We start from the raw sequence: 22608 nt of genomic DNA on the forward strand, positions 1-22608 counted from the left end.
TCTGTCTCTCGAAAGTTTAAGAGTCCTTAGCTTATGAGTTTTATCAGACTCCTAAGACATCTTGGCTCCTCCCCCCGCCCAAGAGGAATAAAATAAAAAAATACAAGGTACTAGGCTTAAGAAGGATCTTTCTGGAGCAATTAACATGTCTTTTTATTATTTAATTTGACTTATTTCTTGTTGTACAATAGGTACAGAGAAGTGGGCTTAGAATCAAAGACTCACTGAGTTTGCCAGAAGTCTCTGTTTCTTTGTATTCCCTCTATTACCATAGTTTTTCCTGTTGAAGGCTTGCTAATTGAGAAAGAGAACCCAGAAAAGTATTAATGAAGTTAGAAGTACAGGAATAGGATCAGGGTACTGGAAGGCTAAATGAGGGCAAAAAATGTAGCCTGGATTGTAATTGAGAGAGTGATAAATGTAAAGGATTGATAACAATAGCTAATATTCATTTGGCCCTTTGAGATTTGTGGACTGTTCTAAATACATTTTTTCATTAGATTTTCATGACAGCTCTATAAAGTAGTTATTATTATTATTATTATTGTTGTTGTTATTCACATTTTATATCTAAGGAAACTGAGACTTAGTATTATCCAAATTTGCCCAGGGTTATGAAAGCTATTAAGTTTCTGAGTAGGGATTTGAATTTTTTTTTTTTTTTGCAAGGCAATGGGGTTAAATTACTTGCCCAAGATCACACAGCAAGGTAATCATTATATGTCTGAGGTTAAATTTTAACTCAGGTCTTTCTGAACTCCAGGGCTGGTACGCTATCTTCTTTGCCACCTGGCTGCTTGATCTGAATGTTTTCTGATGTCAAAACAGTTTTGTGTGATGCTGAGATTCAGTTAGGGTATGACCAATAGAATTAAAGTCAGAAGTTAATGTGGTTGGAGAGCTCAGAGAACTGGGCTAATATAGCGAATACAAAGGTACAGAGACTTCTGGCAAAATGACTCAGTGAGTCTTTGTAACCAAACCCATTTCTTTGTATCTACTGCACAATAGCAAGAAAAAAGCCAAATTAGATAATAAAAGAAGGAGAAGGGAAAGAGAAAACCTTACAAGTTAATTGTTCTTGAGCAAAAAACAACAAAGTTCCAGCATTGGCCTATTGCCTTTGTGTCTGAGGACCCTATATCTTGAACTTTCTGTTACTTGTTTTTGCTTTGGAAGTTTCCCTTTTTGGGTTTACCCAGGCCTTCTTGCTCTTCCGAGAAGGGTAATTTGTACATTTATTTATCTAGCATATCCTGGATGGGGGAAGCTGGCAGCTACTGATAAGGAGGGCAAGGCCAGGAGCAAGCATCTCTATGGTGGCTCCTGTGAACCAGGCACTGTATAAAACACATTTTTTTAAATAAATATTATTTCTTTTGATCTTCACAATAACTCTGAAGTAGGTGCTATTATTATCCTCATTTTAAAGTTGAGGAAACTGAGGTTTAGTCACTTGGTTAGCTAGCATCACAACTAGTAAGTGTCTGAGACTGCAGTTGAACTCTGCTCTTCATGTGAGTCCCAGGGTTCTTTCCACTCTACCACCTAGCTTCTAGGCTTGCTCTAGTTAAAAAAAAGGGAGAAGATATTTTTTCAACCTGGCTTTCTCTCATTTCCTCTTCTTCCCAAATCTTCAAAGCTAGAAAGCAGATATTAATGAAAGGGAAAAAAGCTAAAAGGGGGAGGGGAGGATTTAAACTAGATGGATGAGTGAAACGTTTTTCTAAGCTTAGTTTTAACTCCATGATTTCAAAGTTATAGGAAATGCACCAAGCAGAGTAAAGAGACCTCTTTAATATTAGCATATCACAGAAAAACCAGTAGAGTTAAAGAAAAAAATTAAGTAAATAATCAAGTACAATGAAAAATCATTACAGAGGGGCAGCTAGGTGGCGCAGTGGATAGAGCACTGGCCCTGGAGTCAGGAGTACCTGAGTTCAAATGTGACCTCAGACACTTAATATTAAATTACCTAGCTGTGTGGCCTTGGGCAAGCCACTTAACCCCATTGCCTTGCAAAAATAAAAAAAAAATCATTACACAGTGAATCAACTTGCAAATCTGCAGTAAAATCTTAAAACATTGAAATACATTAATATGAAACCCAAAGCAATGATAATTGAACAACTGCAAGAAATTCTTGAAAGGGCCAGAAGAACATTAAAATAGTTTAAAAGTTTTTAAAAAAGCTATGGACTAAGAAAAGAAAGAACTTTCTTAAAAAGTAATAAAAGTAATATGCAAAGGAGCAGAAATTTTAAGAGAAAATAATGTAGAATCTGTCCAGAATAGTAGTTCTCTTTCAAAAGGAGAATATTAAATATGAAATTCAGAAAAGTAGAATCTTGAAACCTAACCTTTTCTCATAGAGCTCTTAGGAGCTTATACTCAACATATCTACAACTCAGCTCATTTTTCTCTCTTCTAAACCTTCTCTTCCAAACCATTTTTGTTGAGAGCACCACCATTCTTCCAGTTGCCAACCTATTTAATTTTAGTTTTATCCTTGATTTCTTACTTTTACCCCACTCATCCAATCTTTTAAAAAATTTTATATTCCTACACTCACATCATCATTCTTATCCAACCCCCTCTTTTCACTCACATGGCTATTACCTTAATTCAGACCTTTAAAACTCCTTACTCAGGTTATTCCAACAGTCTTCTATTGGTCTCTTTAACTGAAGTCATTCTCTATTCTAGCTCATTTTCTTTGTTTTTGTTTTTTGGGGTTTTCTTTTAGGTTTTTGCAAGGCAATGGGGTTAAGTGGCTTGCCCAAAGCCACACAGCTAGGCAATCATTAAGTATCTGAGGCTGCATTTGAACTCAGGTCCTCCTGACTTCAGGGCCGGTGCTCTATCCACTGTTCCACCTAGCCGTCCCTATTCTAACTCATTTTCCACATTATCACAGAAATTTTCTTTAAAGATATATTTGACTATGTGACTTTCTACTCTGTCCGTTCAAGTGGCTTCCTATTATTGCTGCTAGGAAAAATATATCAGTTTAATGTTATTTTATGTTTTCCTTTTAAAAAGCATTTATTTTTGTCTCTTCCTTAACCCACCTCCCCCTGGCCCCATTAAAAAAAGAAAATCAGAATTATATCTTAGGAGAAATTATAGATAATCAAGTAAGATATGAATTTATGGACTCTAGGATAAAATATAAATCCCTCTGTTTATTTACCTTTAAAGTTATTAGTATAGAAATTTCTTAAATTTTAAGAACTAAATACTTGTAGCCTCTTTCCTCTAATGCCTGTTATCTACCCCTTACTTTTTTTAAAATCAAATGATATAGTCACCACCATAACTCTCCTCCAGTTAAACATTCACTTGTTTCAGAAAATAGGCTTATTTATAACATTTATTCATATCCCTAATAGTGGATGGCTTTCTAATTGATAATGGATACTCAGAATCTTTCTTTTAAGCACCATACTACAGAACCTTGAACTTAAAATTAAAAGTTTCAGTGAAGTTTATGTGGCAGACTTATCAGACATTCTGAAAATTGATAATCTTTCATAAAAATATATGTCTACTTTTTTCTTGGTTCTTCTCCAGATACAGGGTTATATATCATTCAAGAAACATACATCATGTTAAAAATTTCTTACTGGTTACCATCTTTTTTAGTGTTTGCAAATCCTGCCCCAACTAAAGAACAATAAAGCAAAGTGAAATTTTAGTCTCTTTTAGTAGAAAAGCCTGATTCTAGCTGAGTTCCTTAGAGACTGGTGGCTCCTTGGAAGTTGCCCCTTTATTCAAATGATAATTTATATTGTTACCACTGAAAATTCCTCCAGGTCTTTTCAACTCATATTCAAAATCAATCCCTACAACAAATACACCATTCCAACTGGAGGTCTGGAGAAAAATTTCCAATGTATATTTCTCCAATGGATATCTCCACATATAAGGCATTTCACATAGAAGTCTGAACTAATCCTAGTTCTGGCAAGCAGGCTAGCTTAAAAAAATTAGTAGTAAGAAAAGCTGCAGAGGTTTGTGGCTCCCCAGAAAAACATAACCTTGGTATTTATTCTTCCAGATTTCTTTTTTCTTTTCTTTGCCTCATTTTCTTATTTATTTTTATTTTAAACTTAAGTACAAGAAATAAAAGTCATGTGCCCAGCAAAACCTATGAGAGGATTCAAAATATAAAACAATAAATTTGCATTTTTGAGAAAGCCTATATAACAAATACTACATATTGTATCCAAAATTGTCCATCTTTTCTTTGCTTCCTTGTAGGTTTTCTTCTGTTCTCTGCTGTGTACTGTTCAATTTTTTGTTCTCTTGCATTCCCAGGAAAGCTATAATTAAGTGTGGATGTATACGTGCATATACACACATTCACATACACACATATATACTCACACACACTTACATGTATACGTCCACATATTTATACACATGCACACATATATACCTTCACACATACATATGCATACATACATAGAAACATATACAGACATATTCATATATAGCTATATATTTGTTTAGTATGAGTTTCACATTTTTATCATATTTCCTGAAAGCAACAACCTCTCTTTACTCCTCTACTTTACTTCTCCTTGCTGCTATAACTTCCAATTCTTTGAATTATCACCCTTCTAAGAATTCCTCTTATACACCCTTCTATACCTCCTTTCCCACTGATTTACATTCCTTGTCCTCTCCTATCTCTTTCTGACTTTAAAAGGCTTTTATACCCATATCTATCTATATATCTCTATATATGTACTTTTCATATATATGTATACACATACACATATATAAATCATATATATATATACATATATATACATATACATATATATATACATATATATATATGTATATATATATATATGATTTATATATGTATTGTTCCTTCTTTAGCCCATTCCCAATGAGAATAGGTTTCCACAACTACCAACTCTCTTCCATTTAATTTCTCTGCATTGGTCCTTCTTCTCATACCTCACTTATCTAAGATAACTTTTAAAAATCTTTTTTTTCCTTTTTACTTGTTAGAATCCCATTCTACTTAGCTCTACTTAAATCTTTCCTTTGAGCTACCCAATTACTAATAACAGTCTTGGACATATGTCTTACATTTACACATAAAAGTAGTAAATAATTTTTCCTTATTGAGTCCTTTGTAATTAATTAGTCTTTGATGTTTACCTTGTATTTCTCATGTATTTGTATGTCATATTTTTCTATTAAGTTCAGGTCCCTAAAGTCTGGCAATTCATTCAATGTCCATTTTTGCATTCAGGATTATGATTAGTTTTTGGATTTGGTATTTTTGGACCACAATCCCAGTTCTTTTGCTCTTTGATATTTAGTGTTCCAAGACCTGCAGTCTTGTAATGTGTCACTGGTGGTCTTGTGTAATTCTAATTGTGACTTCTCTGTATTTGCATTATTTTTTTTTGTTCCTCTTAATATTTTCTTCTTAACCTGGGGGTTTTGGAATTTATGCCATTCCTGTTAATTTTCCTTCTAGGATCCCTTTCAGGTGGTGGTGATTGGTGAATTTTTTCTATTTCTTCTTTCTCCTCTTGTTCTAATACTTTAGAACAATTTTCTTTAATTATTTCTTGTATTATTGTATTAAGATTAATTTTATTATGATCTTAGCTTTCAGATAACTTTTTCTTCTTGATCTATTCTTCAAATTGTTTTTTTGGTTCTTTTAAGTTTATTCTATTATTTCTTGATCTCCTATAACCTCACTGGCTTCCCCTTTGCCCAATTTTAATTTTTAAGGAGTCATTTTCTTCCTTAGAGTCTGAATCTCCTTTTCCAGTTAATTAACTTTCTTTTTTATAATCTTATTTTTCTTGGATTTTTCTTATTCATTTATTTAAAAAAATTTCCTCAACTTCTCTGTTTTGGTTTTTAAATCCTTTTTTGAGTTCTTCTATGAATTCTTTTTGATCTGGTAGCCATTTGACATTACTCGTTAGGTCAGGAGAGTTTTTTTTTTCATTTATTCCCAAAGCAACTGTCTACAGTTGTATTCTTTCTCCTTTGCCTACTCATTTAAAATTGTTTTTTATTTTAGTTTTTAAATTAAAATTTTTATTTTGTTATATTCACCTTTAGTCTTAGAGTGATCATGCCTCTGGCCTCAGGAGCTTTGTCTTGAGCTTTGTTCTGAGCTTTGTCCTGAGCTTGGTCCTGAACCCAGCCTCTGCATCCCTTTCCCCTTTAAGCCATAGCTGGTGCCCCTCTATATACTGCTAAAATGATATTACTCCCTGGTAATCCTGTAAATGAGTGTGACCTTCAGTTGTCTCCTCTGGACTGAAACCAACACTGAGAGTTCTGTGTCCTTACCACTTCTGCACTTATCAGGTCTGTACTGGTTCTTTCTTGTCCAGGATCAAGTTGGCAGACAACTTGGCTTGACATCCCTCATCAAAGGTTCCTTGTCTTTCCCCCACTCATATGCTGGACTCTCCACATTGTCTAGGAGATGAGAATTCCTGTGACTGAGGCAGAGGCTTCTCAACCCAGCTCTTCCTAGAAATCTCTTCTTGCTGTTTTGGAGAGCTAGCCTGGAGGTGTTTTCACTTCACTCCAGAGTCCCTGGATCTTTCTTTTAAAATTTTATTTAAGATAATAGGGTTAAGCGACTTGCCCAAGGTCACACAGGTAGGCAGTCATTAAATGTATGAGGCAGAATTTGAACTCAGGTCCTCCTGACTCCGGGGCTGGTACTCTGTCCACCATGCCATCTAGCTGCCCCTTCCCTGGATCTTTCTTAGGATCTCTGTTCCAGGAGGACCACAGTTCTGCTCCATCTCTTGTTTATTTTTGAAGCTCTTCATTTGCCTTGGGGTACTTTATTTTGACTTGTTTATGGAAGAAATCTGGAGAACTTGGAATTTTCTGACCTAGTCAGCTATCTTCCTGGAATCTGATTACTCCAGCTTTCTAGATCATCAGACACACTTGATCTTGGATTCTCTGGTTATCATGATTAAGCAAGACATGTAGAAACAAAACTTTTTTGTTAATGGAAATAATCATCTCTAAAAAAAAATCTTGTGTTTGCACACTTAAAAACTTGGAGATAGAATTTTCTAGTTTATTTAAATGTCTTCCAACCAATGAGATTCAGTGAATTTTTAATCCCATTGCTAAAACATAAATATTATTTTATAAGAACATCTCTTTGACAGATGAAGAAAATGAAGGGGGGGAGTTTCAAGGCAATAGGGTTAAGTGACTTGCCCAAGGTCACACAGCTAGGTAATTATTAAGTGTCTGAGGCCAGAATTGAATTCTGGTCCTCCTGACTCCAGGACCAGCGCTTTATGTACTGCACCACCTAACTGCCCCTACAAGATGCATTTCAATAAAAACTTTTCCATAATTGGTGGATGACACTAGAAAGAAAATATCATGATTTGGTAAATATAATTCATATTGTACTCATTTCCTTTTCAACATGGCAGTCATTAAGTCCAAATATTAAAGTTTAACTGAACTTAGGACCAAGACTTCAAATTGATAAATCACAAAGTATTAAAATGAAATTGAAAAATATAATGAAACTTATTCATTCACTTCACTCTAACTGAAAATAATTATAATTTTTGTGATTGCAAAAGGTTTTTTGTAACAATAAATGAAATAATGTTTTAATAATATATATTTCATCTTTAGCTCATCTTTTACTTTTTCGTTTATTATGATCTATATAAATATTGACATTAAAGTACATGTATATTTATTAAAAGTGTGTTCATAAAAATGTTTTTGTGATCGGAATGAAGAATCAAAAAAGTCTGGAGAGCTCTCAAGGGCATTGGTCAGAAAGTGGTTAATGCAGCTACTGCAGACTGACTCCTTTCTTTTTTTTTTGACTTCTTATATCATTTATTAAAACACTCAACCATTCTGGACACTGCTAAAACAAAACTAGTTGGGTGGTGTTCTTGCCTTCTGGGAGTCAGCATGCCTGTGTCCATGTGTATGAACCTCACAAGAGTCTTCAGGTACATACTTGGTGAAGTTTTCTCTTTTCTTAAGTCTTAAACTCTGTCCTTCTTCATGTTCTGCCAGGACATAAGGATCACTGAATTTTAACTTTTTTTTTTTTTTGTATTTAATGAAGTGCCACATGATTAGTGGAGCCTGGGCTATTAAATGGGAGTTTCCTGACTCCCCGGTCTCTTTGTTGTTGCTTCACGTTTTAGTGCTTCTTGCTTCTTCAAGTTCTTCAGCTTCTGTGCCTCCTGGAAAACCCTAATGCAAAAAGCCTTCTTAGCCATCCATCGTCGATGCGCTGGCGGGCAATACAGAGGAGGAAATGTGTACTCGATGCCCAGATCTTTGCAGGTCTTCTCAAACACCTCAAAGTTGGTCTGTCGAAGTTTTTTGAGTAGCTTCTTTCTCTGGTCAATGGTCATAAGCAGGGATCGCTTGTGAGCCTTGTCCTTATGATGCTTCTGCATGTGTTCTTCATAGTTCCGGATTTTGATGGTTAGTTTTATAATTCGAGCTTCCAGGGATGTGATATCTTCTGGGTTTACTGTGATCTTATTTAGCAACTGTTCTGTCTTTATCTTCATTTTTCTCCTTCTGCTTGGCCATTTCCAGAGACAAGAGTCTTTTCACAACATCATCTACCATGTCGATTCCAGAGACATTTTGATAATCTTTCAGCAGCATGGAGGAAGACAGATCATCCATCTGGCTGGTCTGGGCTGCTTTCTTGTCTGCGTAGGCTCGGGCTGCCTGGAGGAGGCCATTCCCCGGGGGGCTCGGCACGCACGGGGTCCCCGGGGCCGCCCTGGCCGGGGCCGGGGCCGGGGCCGGGGCCGGGGCCGGGGCCGGGGCCGGGGCCGGGGCCGGGGCCGGGGCCGGGGCCGGGGCCGGAGTCCGACCCCACAGGAGCGCCCTGCGCGCCGCCCTCAGCATCTCCGTCCTGCCCGGCTCCCCCGCCCAGCCTGGGCCGCCGTTGCCGAGAGCCCGCGGCCGAGTGACTCCTTTCTTTTCAAATAATTGTTACCCCTATGGAGGAGAGATCCAGGCGTCAGAACCAGGAATAGAGATGAGAAATAATGGCAGTAAGCAAAAAGTCAGAGTCATTTTCTGAGAGTAAGGAAGAAGGAATCTTAATAGTGAAGAGAATCTTGTTAAGTGGATGTTAGGGAATCAAAGAGAGAGTCATACAAAGGAGTTAGTGGACATAATCAAAACATTGAAATTTTGAAGACTTGAAGATGGCAACCCCCCCCCCCCCCCCGCAAGATTATAAGATAGAAGCTCAACAATCTGAATGGATAGCTTGCTGCACCCAATTCTTTGTCCAGAGTAGTGTCAAGTTAAACACTGCCAAACACTCATAGGATCATAGAAAATCATAGATCATAGATCATAGATTTAGAAGATGAGACCTTAGGAGCCATCTAAGGCTCTTTAAGGCAGGGAATACCTAATTTTTATTTTGTATCCCCTGTGTTTACCATAGTATCTAGAAATACAAAGCACATTTTTTAATAAATATTTCTTGATGGATTCATTTATCCAGTCTTGCTCCCTGTTTTACAAATGAGTAAAGTGAGACTCAGGGTAAGTGACTTAACAGAGGTATTCAGTGAGATAAAGCTAGGTTCTCTATAAATACATCTATATATTCCAGTGTTTTTCCCACTCTATCCAGTTGTTTTTTAAAGATGTGGGTCTTTCAGAAACTAGAGTTCATTTACAAATAGAATTAGTCTTTTTAAGTTACCACTAACCTCAGATTAAAATGAAATAATCAGTATTGGTCTTTGACACACTCTCACATCACCATTATGTTTTACTTTGTTCTAGGCCCCAGGAACCTGATATTCCATCCTGGTTACTATTATATTCCACTCTGGTCTGCTTATCTTAGGTAGCCCTTCATTCTTCAGAGAGAACTTTTCCTTGTTTGTCTTGACAGAACCATATTATTTCTTTGCTCTATCAGGAAAGCAAATCAGTTATCAGTCATTTTTTCACTTCATTGCAGTATCATTTCATCAGCTAAGTTTATAATTTTTCTGTTTATTATTTGCATTTTTAAAACATAATAAGATATAATACAAAGGAATAACTTACTATGGCAAAATTTTCTGTAATGAAGGACTTCAGGGTGGAATTTGGGTCAGGGACTTTTATGATAAGGAATGTTATGCTAATGTAAAAAAGTTAACCCTGGAAAACTTCCAAATAAGAATATTCTTTAGACTTGAGTTTAACCTAACCTAACTGGTCTGCTTACTGCAGCAGTTGGAGATTCTACCTTGAGGTCAAAACACCAAAAAAGTATGAAAACTTAAGAGTGGTTGCAGTGATGGGATGAGACTGGCATAGGTTTCACAATCAAAACTAATCAATAAACTTGTATGTCTCTCTCAAGGAGTGACCGATGACAATCTGAGGCTACTTCCAGTAAAGTGTCATATCACCATCATCAGTACATGTGCTTCCACTATGACAAATCCTGATGGGGCCAAAGAAAAATATTAGGAAGACTTGGGGACCCATATCAACAATATACTGAAAGAGGGCAAGTTATAATTCTGGAAGACCAATACCAGAGTAGGCAGAGACTATCAGACATGATGTTGAGTCCTTCGGAGGATTGGATTGTAAATAGTTGGAACAGTAGTAAGCAGCTGTCACTTATTACTGTGGGTCTCATGACCTTCTCATCATACACACTAATTTCAGGTTACCTGAACTTTCTGAACATCTGTTGATGTTCTCATTAGCTCATCCTCAATGTTGAAGTCATTGACCTTATAGCTCAGGTTGAAGTCACTGTCTTACTGTCACTTACTACTGAATACTTGTGGGTCTCATGATCTTAATCATCACCCACACTGTCTTCAGTTTAGCTAAATGTATAAAATTTTTCATAGATGAGCCCTTGAAGCAAACAATGACATTTAATAAGATTATGTCATTGTAAAAAGAAAAGACAGACAAGATTTGAAAGTAATGAAGGTGATATGTGGAGCAGGGTGTTGGACTGACCATAGACTTATCCTTTCCAAGCTAAATATTTTCATTCAACAAAAATGGCAGCCCAAAGGCAAGATGACTGCCAGAAGACTTTTTGTAAATAGATTAGAGTGCTTCACTATGAATTATGAGTTTTTTATTGACTTGGAGGGAAAGCCCAATTTATATGTGGTTGGCAACAGATGACTAGAAATGAGGTTGTCAGCTGTCAGAGATTTGGTATGGAGTCCTGCATTACTCATCTGGGCCAGAACACTTGCAAAGATTAAGATTGGTTTGCTGACTTGTGACCTTAGGCAAGTCATTTAACCACATTGCCTTAAATAAATAAAATTTTTTAAAAAAGATTGGTTTCCTTAAAATTATGGGGAAATTCAGAAGTTACTAAATGAAAAATGAGAACTCCACAGAGATACCCAGCAAATTAGTTTATCCATCTCTAAGTTGATAACATTTAACTCTGTCAAAAATAAAGTGCAAGTGAAGCTTGGAATCATGCAGGATACCTGTCTTAGAATGCAGATGAAACCCAGTTTTATGCTAATGCTTATCCAGAGTACTTTTATGATAACTTGAGTAACTTATGAGTTAAAACTCTGATGCATCTCAGCTAATTAGTGCTATTGGAACCTTATTGATTAATGATAAAGTCTGGAGAGATAGACTGAATATTTCCATTATGTTCTCATTAGACCATCATCAATGCTGAAACCACTAACCTTATAGCTCAGGATGAAGTCAAGCTCTCTCTAGCCAAATTTCCATCTAAAAAAGAGATTTTGAATGTCATTTGACTCTCATGGCAAAATACTTGGTGCTGATTCTATTCCAGTTGAGATTTACAAGGCAGAGACCTCATTGCACATAGAAAAAGCAACTGAAATTTTCTGGTTTTATATGGCAAAGAGAGAGGTATCTTCATGAGGTCAAGGAAGTTTCCATTGTCCATCTCTATAAAAGAAAAGGAAATAGATTGTCCTGTGACAATCAGAGGGAGTTTTCTCTCTTAGTATTGCTGGCAAGATTCTTGCTAGAGTCCTTTTTAACAGGCTGATCCTTCATCAGGAAGACATTTATCCAAAGATCAGTGTGGCTTTCAGAAAGGTGTTTGTGGCCTGACAACTTCAGAAAAAATTTCAAAAGTAGTACACAGGTTTGTATAAAATGTTCATCAACCTGATCAAGGCCATTGATACTGTTAGTTGTTAAGACTTGTGGAAGATTGTGGAAATTTGGTTTCCTTGAGAAATTCATCAGAAATACTCTGGCTTCACAATGACATGCTTGCATAGGTTCAGGATGATGAATACTGCTATCACACTTTGCCAGTCACCAATGGAATGAAGCAGAGTTGTGTGCTTTACTCCTAGCCCTTTTTAGTGTGGTATTTTCAGCAATGTTTTCAGATATCTTTAATAAGAATGGAAATGGTATCAAAGTCAGCTACCACATTGATGGTAAATTATTTAACTTGAAAAGACTCCAAGCCAAGAGTAAATTAGAGGGAGAGTTGGTACATGATTTTTTTTTGTTCTCAGAAAATTATGCACTTAATATAGCCTCTGAGGCTAAGATGCATCAGAGTGATCGATTATTTGCCCCTTGTGCTAATTTTGGTCTCACAATTCACTCCCAAGAAAGCAGAGGTTCTCCACCAACCAACACCACACTACTCATACATGGAATCATTGATTATAGTAAATGGAAAAATTTTGAAAACTGTATAAATTGACTTATCTTGCTAATATATCTTTTAGGGATGCACACATAGATGATGAGGTTGACTCACATTGTGAGAACTAGCTCAGCGATAGCCAGGCTCTGGATAAAAGTGTGGGAAAGAAGAGGCATTAGACTTCTGTCAAATTGAACATTTTCAAAGCTATTATACTGCTTGAAGTGTTATATATATATCTCTGAAACCTGGACAGTATATCAACCCCATGCCAAGAAACTGAATCACTTACTTTTGAATTGTTTTAGGAAGATTCAGAAGATCACCTGGCAGGAGAAGAAACCAGACACTGAGGTCCTTTCTCTAGCTGAACTGCCAAGCATTCAAACTCTACTTGTAGAGAGTGCAACTGTAATGGGCAGGCCACTTTGTTCAAATGCCAAATGTATGTTGGCATAGAAGACTATTTCATGGGGAATTCACATGAGGGATATGCTCCTGTGGCAGTCAGATACAAAAAGACTTGAAGTCTCTCTAAGTAACTTTGAAATTGATTTCATGATATAGGAAACAATGGCAGTGGAGAGTCCAGCATGGTATGTCAGCACCAAACTGGCTCTGTGCTCTATGACCAAATCAGAATTGGAATCACTTAAAAGAATAATGAGTTGCGTGACTTTAGAGACATCACTCCAAATGTTCATATGGACTATTTATGCCTGACCCATGTAGAGCTTTCTGATGTTATAATGGTCTAATTAACCATAGTTAGACCCACTGAACCTTTACTCTAATATAGTGATGTCATTTTGGTCCTTTTTGAGAATCAACCAGATATCTCAAACTGATTTACTTATATTTCAACTTAACCTCAGTATGACCAAAACTGAACTGTTGTTTTTTCCCCCAAATTGTCTCTCTTCCTAACTTTCTTAATATTGTCAAGAAAACCACCATCTTCCTTCTCATTCAGGTTTGTAACCTACTTGACTACTTGCATCACTCTTGATCTTATTGCAAAGAATTCTAGTAAATATTCCTGTGATTTCTAGTTTTTTTTTTAAGCAAAGGAATTGTTACTGTATTTTGTCAAAATATTTTTCTCTACTGAAATAAGCAAATTATTTCTGCTTTTTGAAATTAATTTTTTTCAATTATGTGTATGGTTACTTAATACTCAGCATAATACTACTGTACTGCATTCCTGGTACAATTTCTAGCCTGATAATTGTGCATGATCCTTGTGAAATAATATCTTTTTCAGGATTTTATTTTAAAATATTGCATCAATATTCTTTTTTATTTTATTATTTTTTCCAAATACTTGTTATGAAAGTTTATCAACATTCATCCACATGCATATATTTATAGGTTACATAATTTTCTTCCACACTCCCTTCCCACTCCTTTCCCTTCAGGAGTGAACAGTCTTGTGAATATTGTACATGTACATTTGTGTTTAACATATTTACATAATACTCATTTTCTGTATGAGGAATTAGAGTAAGGAAAAAGAAAGGAAACCATATAATAGCAAGAAAAAAATAAGGGAAATTTTAAAAAAGTAAACATAGCGTTCATTCAGAATTTTTAGTTAGTTTTTTTTTCTTCATCTGGATGTTGATAGTGTCCACCATAACAAGTCTCCCAGGGTTATCCTAGCTCTCTGCTGAGAGGAGCTGTATCCATCAAAGTTGATCATCTCATAATGCTGTTGTTAATGTATACAATGTTTTCTTTGTTCTGCTCCCTTCGCTTAGCATCAGTTTCTGTAATTTTGTCCTTGCTTCTCTAGAGTTTAGCCATTCATGATTTCTTATAGAACAATAGTATTCCATAGCATTCATATACCATAACTTGTTCAACCATTCTCTAATTGATGGACATCCCCTCAATTTCCAATTGTTTGCTACTACAAGAAGAGTATGTGGACTTTCCCATTTTTACTGATTTCTTCTGGATATAGGCTTGGTAGTGGAATTGCTGGATCAGAGAATGTGACCATTTTTATTGCTGTTTGGGCATAGTTCCATATTGCTCTCCAGAAAGGCTGGATGAGTTCACAATGCCACCAACATTGCCCAACTGTCTTAATCCTCCTTTCCAACATTGATCATTTTCCCATTGGTCAATGTGATAGGTATGAGGTGGTACCTGAGAATTGTTTTAATTTGCATTTCTCTAATCAGTAATGATTTGGAGCATTTTTTCATATGATTATATATAGCCTTACTTTCTTCAACTGAAAACTTCCTGTTCATATCCTTTGACCTTTTATCAATTGGGTAATGACTTGTAAATTTGATTCAATTCTCTATATATTTTAGAGACGAGCCTTTTATTAGAAGCCCTAGCTATGAAAATTATTTCCCAGCTTTCTGTTTTTCTTCTAATCTTGACAGCATTGATTTTGTTGGTGCAAAATATTTTTAATTTAATATAGTCAAAGTCATCCATTTCATAATTTATAATGGACTTTATTTCTTGTTTAGTTATGAATTTCTCCCTTTTCTATAGGTCCAGCAGAGTATTTCTTGATCTGTTAATTGGTCTATGGTATCTTCCTTTATGTCTAAATCCTGTACCCATTTTTGTTCTTATTTTGTTATAGGGTGTGAGATGTGGATCTCTATGCCTAGTGTTTGCCATACTGTTTTCCTGTTTTCTCAATGATTTTTGTCCAATAGTGAGTTCTTATCCCAGAAACTAATATCTTTGGATTTGTCAAACAATAGATCACTATCATCATTTATGGCTGTTTCTTTTGAACCTATCCCAATTCTCTGGTCTGTTACTCTGTTTCTTAACCAGTGGCTGTCACTTTTTTTGTATAGTTTTAGATCTGGTACAGCTAAGCTAGTTAGGCCACCTTCATTTAAATTTTCTCCCCATAAGTTCCTTGATATTCTTGACTTTTTGTTGCTCCAGATGAATTTTGTTTCAATTTTTTTCTAGTGCAGTATAAGTTATTTGGTAGTTTTATTGATTTGGCTCTAAATAAGTAAATCAGTTTGGGTAGAATTGTCATTTTTATTATATTGCCTCAACCTAACCATAATCAAGGGACATTTTTCCCAGTTGTTCAGCTCTAACTTTATTTGTGTGAAAAGTGTTTTGTAATTGTGTTCATACATAATCTGAGTTTGTCTTGAGAGATTAGATTCCCAAGTATTTTATGTACCTGCAGTTAACTTAAATGGAATTTTTGTTTCTATCTCTTGCCCTTGGGCTTTGTTGTTCATGTAAAGAAATGCTGATGATTTCTGAGGGTTTATTTTATATCCTGCTACTTTACTGAATTTGTTAATTGCTTCAGGTAGATTTTTATATGATTTTCAAGAGTTCTCTAATTATACCATCATATCATGTGCAAAAAGTGAAAGTTTTGCTTCCTCATTGCCAATTATATTTCCTTCAATTTCTTTTTCTTTCCTCATTGCTAATTTCTATTCACTAACACATCTAATATATTGAATAGTAATGTGATAATGGGCATCCTTGTTTCATCCTTCACCTTTTTGGAAATGTTCCTTGTTTATCTCCATTACTTATAATGTTTGTTGACAGTTTTAGATAGGTACTGCTTATTATTTAAGGAAAACTCTATTCCTATACTCTAGTATTTTTAAAAGGAATGGATGTTATATTTTGTCAAAAGCTTTTTCAGCATCTATTGAGATAATCATATAATTTCTGTTGGTTTTGTTATTGATATGTTCAGTTATGTTGAGTATTTTCCTGTAATCAAGCCATCCATGTCTGGTAAGTATTCTACCTGATCATGGTGTGTAATCCTAGTAACAGCTTGCTATAATCTCCAACTGTGCTGGAGCTCCCATAGTCAAAGCCTCCGCAGCTGATCTTAGCTAGTTCTTCAGGTATCACCCCGCTACCACTGCACTGTCTCTCTGCTCTCTGCCCCTGGCTCACCCATGCTCCCCTGAGACAGACCTTGTTGGGAAATGTTCTTCCCCTAGCTTCTTTTTCTGAGTTTTGTCAATCGTCATTCTGTTAAGAGGCTTGATTCATATTCTATTTTTTTAATTAATATTTTATTTGTTTTCCAGTTATTTACAGTGGTAGTTTCTAACTATCATTTTCTGTAAGGTTTTGAATTTTACAATTTTTTCTCTACCCTCTCTTTCCTCCCCCATCCCCGCCCCCCCCCACAGAAGGCAATCTGATAATCTTTACATTGTTTCCATGCTGTATACATTGACTGAAATTGAATGTGTTGGGAGAGAAATCATTTCCTTGAGGAGAAAATAAAATTATGCAGTACATAAGACACTTTTTAAAATGAAAGGTAATAGACTTGGTCTTTGTTTAAACTCCATAGTTCTTTCTCTGGGTACAGATGGTATTCTCCTTCGCAGGTGATCTTAAATTGTCCCTGATTATTGCATTGATGGAATGAGCAAATCCATTAAGGTTGATCATCACCCCCATGTTGTTGTTAGGGTGAACAATGTCCTTATGTTCCACTCATCTCACTCAATATCAGTTCATGCAAGTCTTACCATAGTGTTCCTTAACTTACATTTACCACAATTTGTTCATTCATTCCCCAACTGATGGACATTCACTCAATTTACAATTCTTTGCTATCACAAACAGGGATGCTATGAATATTTTTGTACTACTGATGTTTTTACTCTTTTCATGATATCTTCAGGGTATAGACCCAGTAGGGGTATTGCTAGATCAAAAGGTATGTACATTTTCAGTGCCTTTTGGGCATAATTCCAGATTGCTCTCCAGAAAGGTTGGATGAGTTTGCAGTTTCACCAACAATGTATTAGTGTCCCAGAGTTCAATAATGGCTTGTTGAATTCCTTTTTCTGAGATAGGGTTATTTAGGTATTTAATTTCCTCTTCATTTAACCTGGGCAACTTATATTTTTGTAAATATTCATCTATTTCACTTAGATTATTGGCATACAGTTAGGCAAAATGATTCTGAATTATTACTTCAATTTCTTCCTCATTGGTGGAGTAGTGAACTTTTTCATTCATGACACTAGTAATTTGGTTTACTTCTTTCTTTTTGTTAAATCAAATTAATCAGAGCTTTATCAATTCTATTTTTTTCATAAAACTAAGTCTTGCTTTTGTTCAATAGTTTTCTTGCTTTCAATTTTATTAATTTTGCTTTTAAGTTTTAGAATTTCTAATATGGTATTTAATTGGGGGTTTTTGATTGTTCTTTCTCTAATATTTTAGAAATATATCCCCTAATAACTGCCTTGTTGTAGCAATCCCCTGACCAGCATGGGATCCATTCAGCTCAGGAGAGAATAGAAACATGTATACACCTGGGTGGGGAATATCATCAGGACAACTGGCAGAGCTGGTTTATTGAAAACATTAAAAGATGAAAACATCTTATAGAGGAAAACCACAAAATTAGCATGCAGGATAAAAACAATGATATAACTTTGTTATGGGCAGAAATTAACCCAGCAGGATGTGATCCAGGTCAAGAAGTTTGGAAACAGGGCTTATTGAATAGTGAAGCAAGAATGATGCAGTCATGTTATCAAATTGGAGTTCTGTGGAAGCTTTCAACTCAAGGGTCAACAGAGTTCAGGTTATTTTGGCCAATAACTGGCCTCTTGAACTAGAACTTGCTTGAGCAGCCTCTGTACATTGGCTTTATCCCATAAGTTTTGGTTTATTGTCTCGTTATTGTCATTATCAAGGATAAAATCATTAATTCTCTCTATAATTTGTTGTTTGAACCACTCATTCTTTAAAGTGACATTATTTAGTTTCCAATTGGTTTTAGAACTGTCTCTCCATCGCCCATAATTGCACATGATTTTTATTTCATTATGATCTGAGAAGGAAGTATTCACTATTTCTGCCTTTCTGTATTTGATTATAAAGTTTTTATGGCCTAGTATATTTTTATGAGGCTGCCATGTACTGCAGAAAAGAAGTATATTCTTTTCTATCCCCATTCAATCTTCTCCAAAGGTCTATCATGTCTAGGTTTTCTAACATTCTATTTACCTTCTTAACTTCCTTCTTGTTTATTTTATGGTTAGGTTTATCTAAATCTGAAAGGGAATTTGAGATCTCCCAGCAATAGAGTTTTGCTGTTTATGCCTTCCTGTAACTCATTCAACTTCTCCTAAGAATTTGGATGCTATACCACTTGGTGCATACATATTTAGTACAGAAATTGCTTCATTGTCTCTGGTACTTTTTAAGAAGATATAGTTTCCTTCCTTATCTCTTTTAATGAGATCTATTTTAGCTGTTGCTTTGTCTGAGATAAGGATTGCTACCCCCTGCCTTTTTTCACTCTGATTGAAGCAAAATATATTCTGCTTCAGTCTCTTATCTTTACTCTATATGTATCTCACTGCTTCAAATGAGTTTTTTGTAAGCCGCATCTTTTAGGACTCTGGTTTTTAATTCACTCTGCTATTCGCTTATATTTTATAATTACCAACTTTTTATTGCCCTCCATGTTATCTTCCTTCTGTTTGTATTTTTCTCTTTTTTTTACTTTATCCATATTCCCTAGGATTTTACTTCTGAATACCATATCCTTTAGTGTGTTTGCCCCTTATGTCCACCCTCTCCCCTATCTTTCCCCTTTTCCTTTGCTTCTTCTTCCTTTCCTCCTCCTCTCCCTTTCCCCTTTTAATGTTTGAAAGGTAAATAAAGTTTTTTAACTTAACTGAGTATTTGTTTGATAATCCTTCTTTGAGCCAGATCTGATCAGGGAAAGTTTCAGGTGGTTTTCACCTCCTCCCTTCTTCCCCTCTATTGCAATAGGTTCTTTGTACCTCTTCATGTACTGTGATTTATCCCATTCAATGTCCTATAACCTCCCATCCCTTTATTGTTCCCCCCCTTTTTAAGGAGATAATGTTTTTAAATCATTCTGAGATACAGAAAAGTCATGAGTGTTCATTACTTCTGGCTAAGTATATTCTCTCTATTTGAGATTCAATTTTCAAGAGTTATAAAAATCTTTCTCCCAGGTGGGGTATAGCTAGTTTTTATCTTATTGGATAGAATTTTTTTTCTTTTCCCTTTTTTTTACCTTTTCATGTGTCTCTTGAGTCTCCAATTTCAAATCCAAATTTTCTATTTAGCTCTGTCTTTTCTTCAGGAAAATTTGGAATTCTCCTATTTTGTTGAATGTCCATCTTTTCCTCTGGAAGAGAAGACTCAGTTTTGGAGGATGGTGAATTCTTGGCTGCTCCTTTGCTCTTTGGACTATTGTATTCTAGGCCCTTTGATCCCTTAATGTTGATATAGCTAGGTCCTGTGTAATCCTTTCTGTGGTTCCTTGGTGTCTAAATTGTTTCTTTCTGGCTGCTTGCAGGATCTTCTCTGTTATCTCATAGTTCTGAAATTTGACCACAATATTCCTTGATGTTTTCATTTTGGCTTCCCTTTCAGGAGGGGATTGATATAGTCTTTCAATAACTATTTTGCCCTCTGGTTCCATGCTACCAGGGCAATTTTCCTTCTAAAGAGTCTGAAATATTACATCCAGGCTTTTTTTTATCCTCAATGTCTTCAGGAAGCCCAGTGATTCTTACATTGTCTCTTCTGGATCTGTTCTTTAGGTCAGTAGTTTTGTTGATCTATTTTACATTTTCTTCTGTTTTTCTCTTTTTTGGTTTTGTTTAACAGATTCTTGTTGTCTCATGAAGTCATTGGTTTCCACGGATTCCATTCTTTTTTTAAGAGAAGAATATTCTTCATTTGTCTTTTCCCAACTCCTTTTTTTTTAGGGTTTTTTTTTTCAAGGCAAATGGGGTTAAGTGGCTTGCTCAAGGCCACACAGCTAGGTAATTATTAAGTGTTTGAGACCACATTTGAACCCAAGTACAACTGACTCCAGGGCTGGTGCTTTATACATTGTACCACCTATCTGCCTCTCCAACTCCTTTTTGAATAAGTTTTCTATTTGCCCATTTTTTTTGCAAGGAAATGGGGTTAAGTGGCTTGCCCAAGGCCACACAACTGGGTTCTTAGACTGGGTTTGAATCATGGTACTCCTGACTCCAGGGCTAGTGCTCTATCCACTGTACCACCTAGCCGCCCCCCCCCCCCGCCCCACTGTGGTTTTGAGAGAATTACTTTCTTTTTGCACTTGTCCAATTGTATTTTCCAAGGGATTTTTTCCCATGTTGCAAGGTGTTTTCTCTTACAAGATGTTAATTTTCTCTTGGGTTTTTCTCCCAGTTTTTCCAATTGATTTTTAAACTCCTTCCCAATCTCTTCTAAGAAGTATTTCTTGGCTGGAGACCAATTCATGTTCTCTTCAGAAGTTCTAGCTCTCTCTGGGTTAAGTTCCCTCTTCTGATGGCTTTTCATCATTTTCCCAGGATCTTGTGTTGGAGGAGGTGCTTTTTCACAGACTTTTGGTTTTGAAAGCCCTACTGGAGTTTAGTAACTCCAAGTGAGCCAACCAGTTGGGAGTGCTAAATTTAGGCTTTCTCTAGAGTGTCAGTGACCTTGATTTGTTGTCCACTCCTTAGGCCTTGGGGGGGGGGAGTCTGAATTGTCCTTGGTCAATGTGGGTTGGGCCCTCAGGCTATATAGTTAATCTTATTATTCACTCAGTACTGAGAGAGAGCTGTTGCCCCATACCTGAGCCTGGGGGTTGGGGTGGGGAGGTTGTTGTCCTGGGAATAGTCCCCTTTCTCTCACAGGGATGGGAAGGGGTTCAGCTGGTAACACGGGGATTCTTCCGAAAATATGGGGCCCTTGGCCCTGGTCTTCCAGGCCAGTGGAGCTGACCAGATTGATGTCTAGATCTCCCTCCTGGGACTCTCCCTCCAATCCTGCTGGAGCTCTCCTGCCCAATAACAAAGCCAAAAGCCTCTATGGCTATTCTGAGGTTATTCCCAGATCTGCCCCTGCACTGGCTTTCTGCTTTCTGTCTCTAGCTCACCCATGTTCTCCTGAGACAGACTGTATTGCTAGATGTTCTTCTCCTTTGATCTTTCTGGATTTTGTAGTTTATAATTCTATTAAGAGGATCATTTCACATTAGTTCTGAGGGAAAGCCAGGAGACAATAGTACAGTTGCCTGGCTTCTCTCTGCCACCTTGGCTGGAAGTACTTGTTCAGGCTTTCTACAATTGATGGATGTCCTTCAATATCCAGTTCTGTGCCACAACAAGTGCTGCTAAAGTATTTTTTCCTCATTTCTGTGATCTGTTTAGAGACCCAGTAGTGGTATTTCTGGGCCAAAGGGCATATATCATTTCTTACAGCATTGTAATTTTCCACTACATTGATGTACCACAATTTGTTTAGCTATTCTCAAAGCATCTGCTTTATTCTAATTCCTTGTCATTGCAAAAAAATGCTGTTATAAACATTTTGATGCAAATAAGGATTCATTTCTTATTGATATCTTCTTTGGAATATATAACCTTAGTGATGGAATCTTTAGTTCAAAGGTAAAGTCATCTTCATTACATTATTTGTAGAATTCTAAATTATTTAACAAAATGGTTGTACCAACTTTACCACCAAATGTATTAGTGTTTGCTATCATTCCACAGCCTCTTGAATATGGAGAATTAACTATCTTTTTGTTCTCTTTTTATTATGAAACCTCAGGGTTGTTTTGATTTTTCTTACTTTTGATGATTTGGAACATTTTCATGTATTTGTGAATACTTTACAGTTTTCCTTTGACTACTTATCCATTGGGATATGGCTATCAGTTTTATGTACACGTATATGTATATGTATATGTATATGTATATGTATATGTATATGTATGTTTATTTATATCGAATAATAAACCATTTTCAGAGAAATTTCATAGAGGTTTCCCACCTTTTTCTTTAATTCCTTTTTTATCCCAGGTGCATTAATTTTGTCTGTGCACAAGCTTTTCAGTTTCACGTATTCAGTTACTTATTCTATTTTTT

The 22608-nt window shown here is 36.0% G+C and overlaps 1 protein-coding gene and 1 pseudogene across 2 annotated transcripts in view; one reads left to right on the plus strand and one right to left on the minus strand.

Annotated features, from left to right (window-relative positions):
• Positions 1 to 22608, plus strand: part of CNTLN (centlein) — a 585894-nt gene that overhangs the window by 56876 nt on the left and 506410 nt on the right. The gene's annotated exons all lie outside the window — the stretch shown is intronic.
• On the minus strand, positions 8157 to 8966 carry LOC141495810 (small ribosomal subunit protein uS15m-like; annotated as a pseudogene).

Source organism: Macrotis lagotis, chromosome 8 (genome assembly GCF_037893015.1).
Source record: "Macrotis lagotis isolate mMagLag1 chromosome 8, bilby.v1.9.chrom.fasta, whole genome shotgun sequence".
Lineage (NCBI taxonomy): Eukaryota > Metazoa > Chordata > Mammalia > Peramelemorphia > Peramelidae > Macrotis > Macrotis lagotis.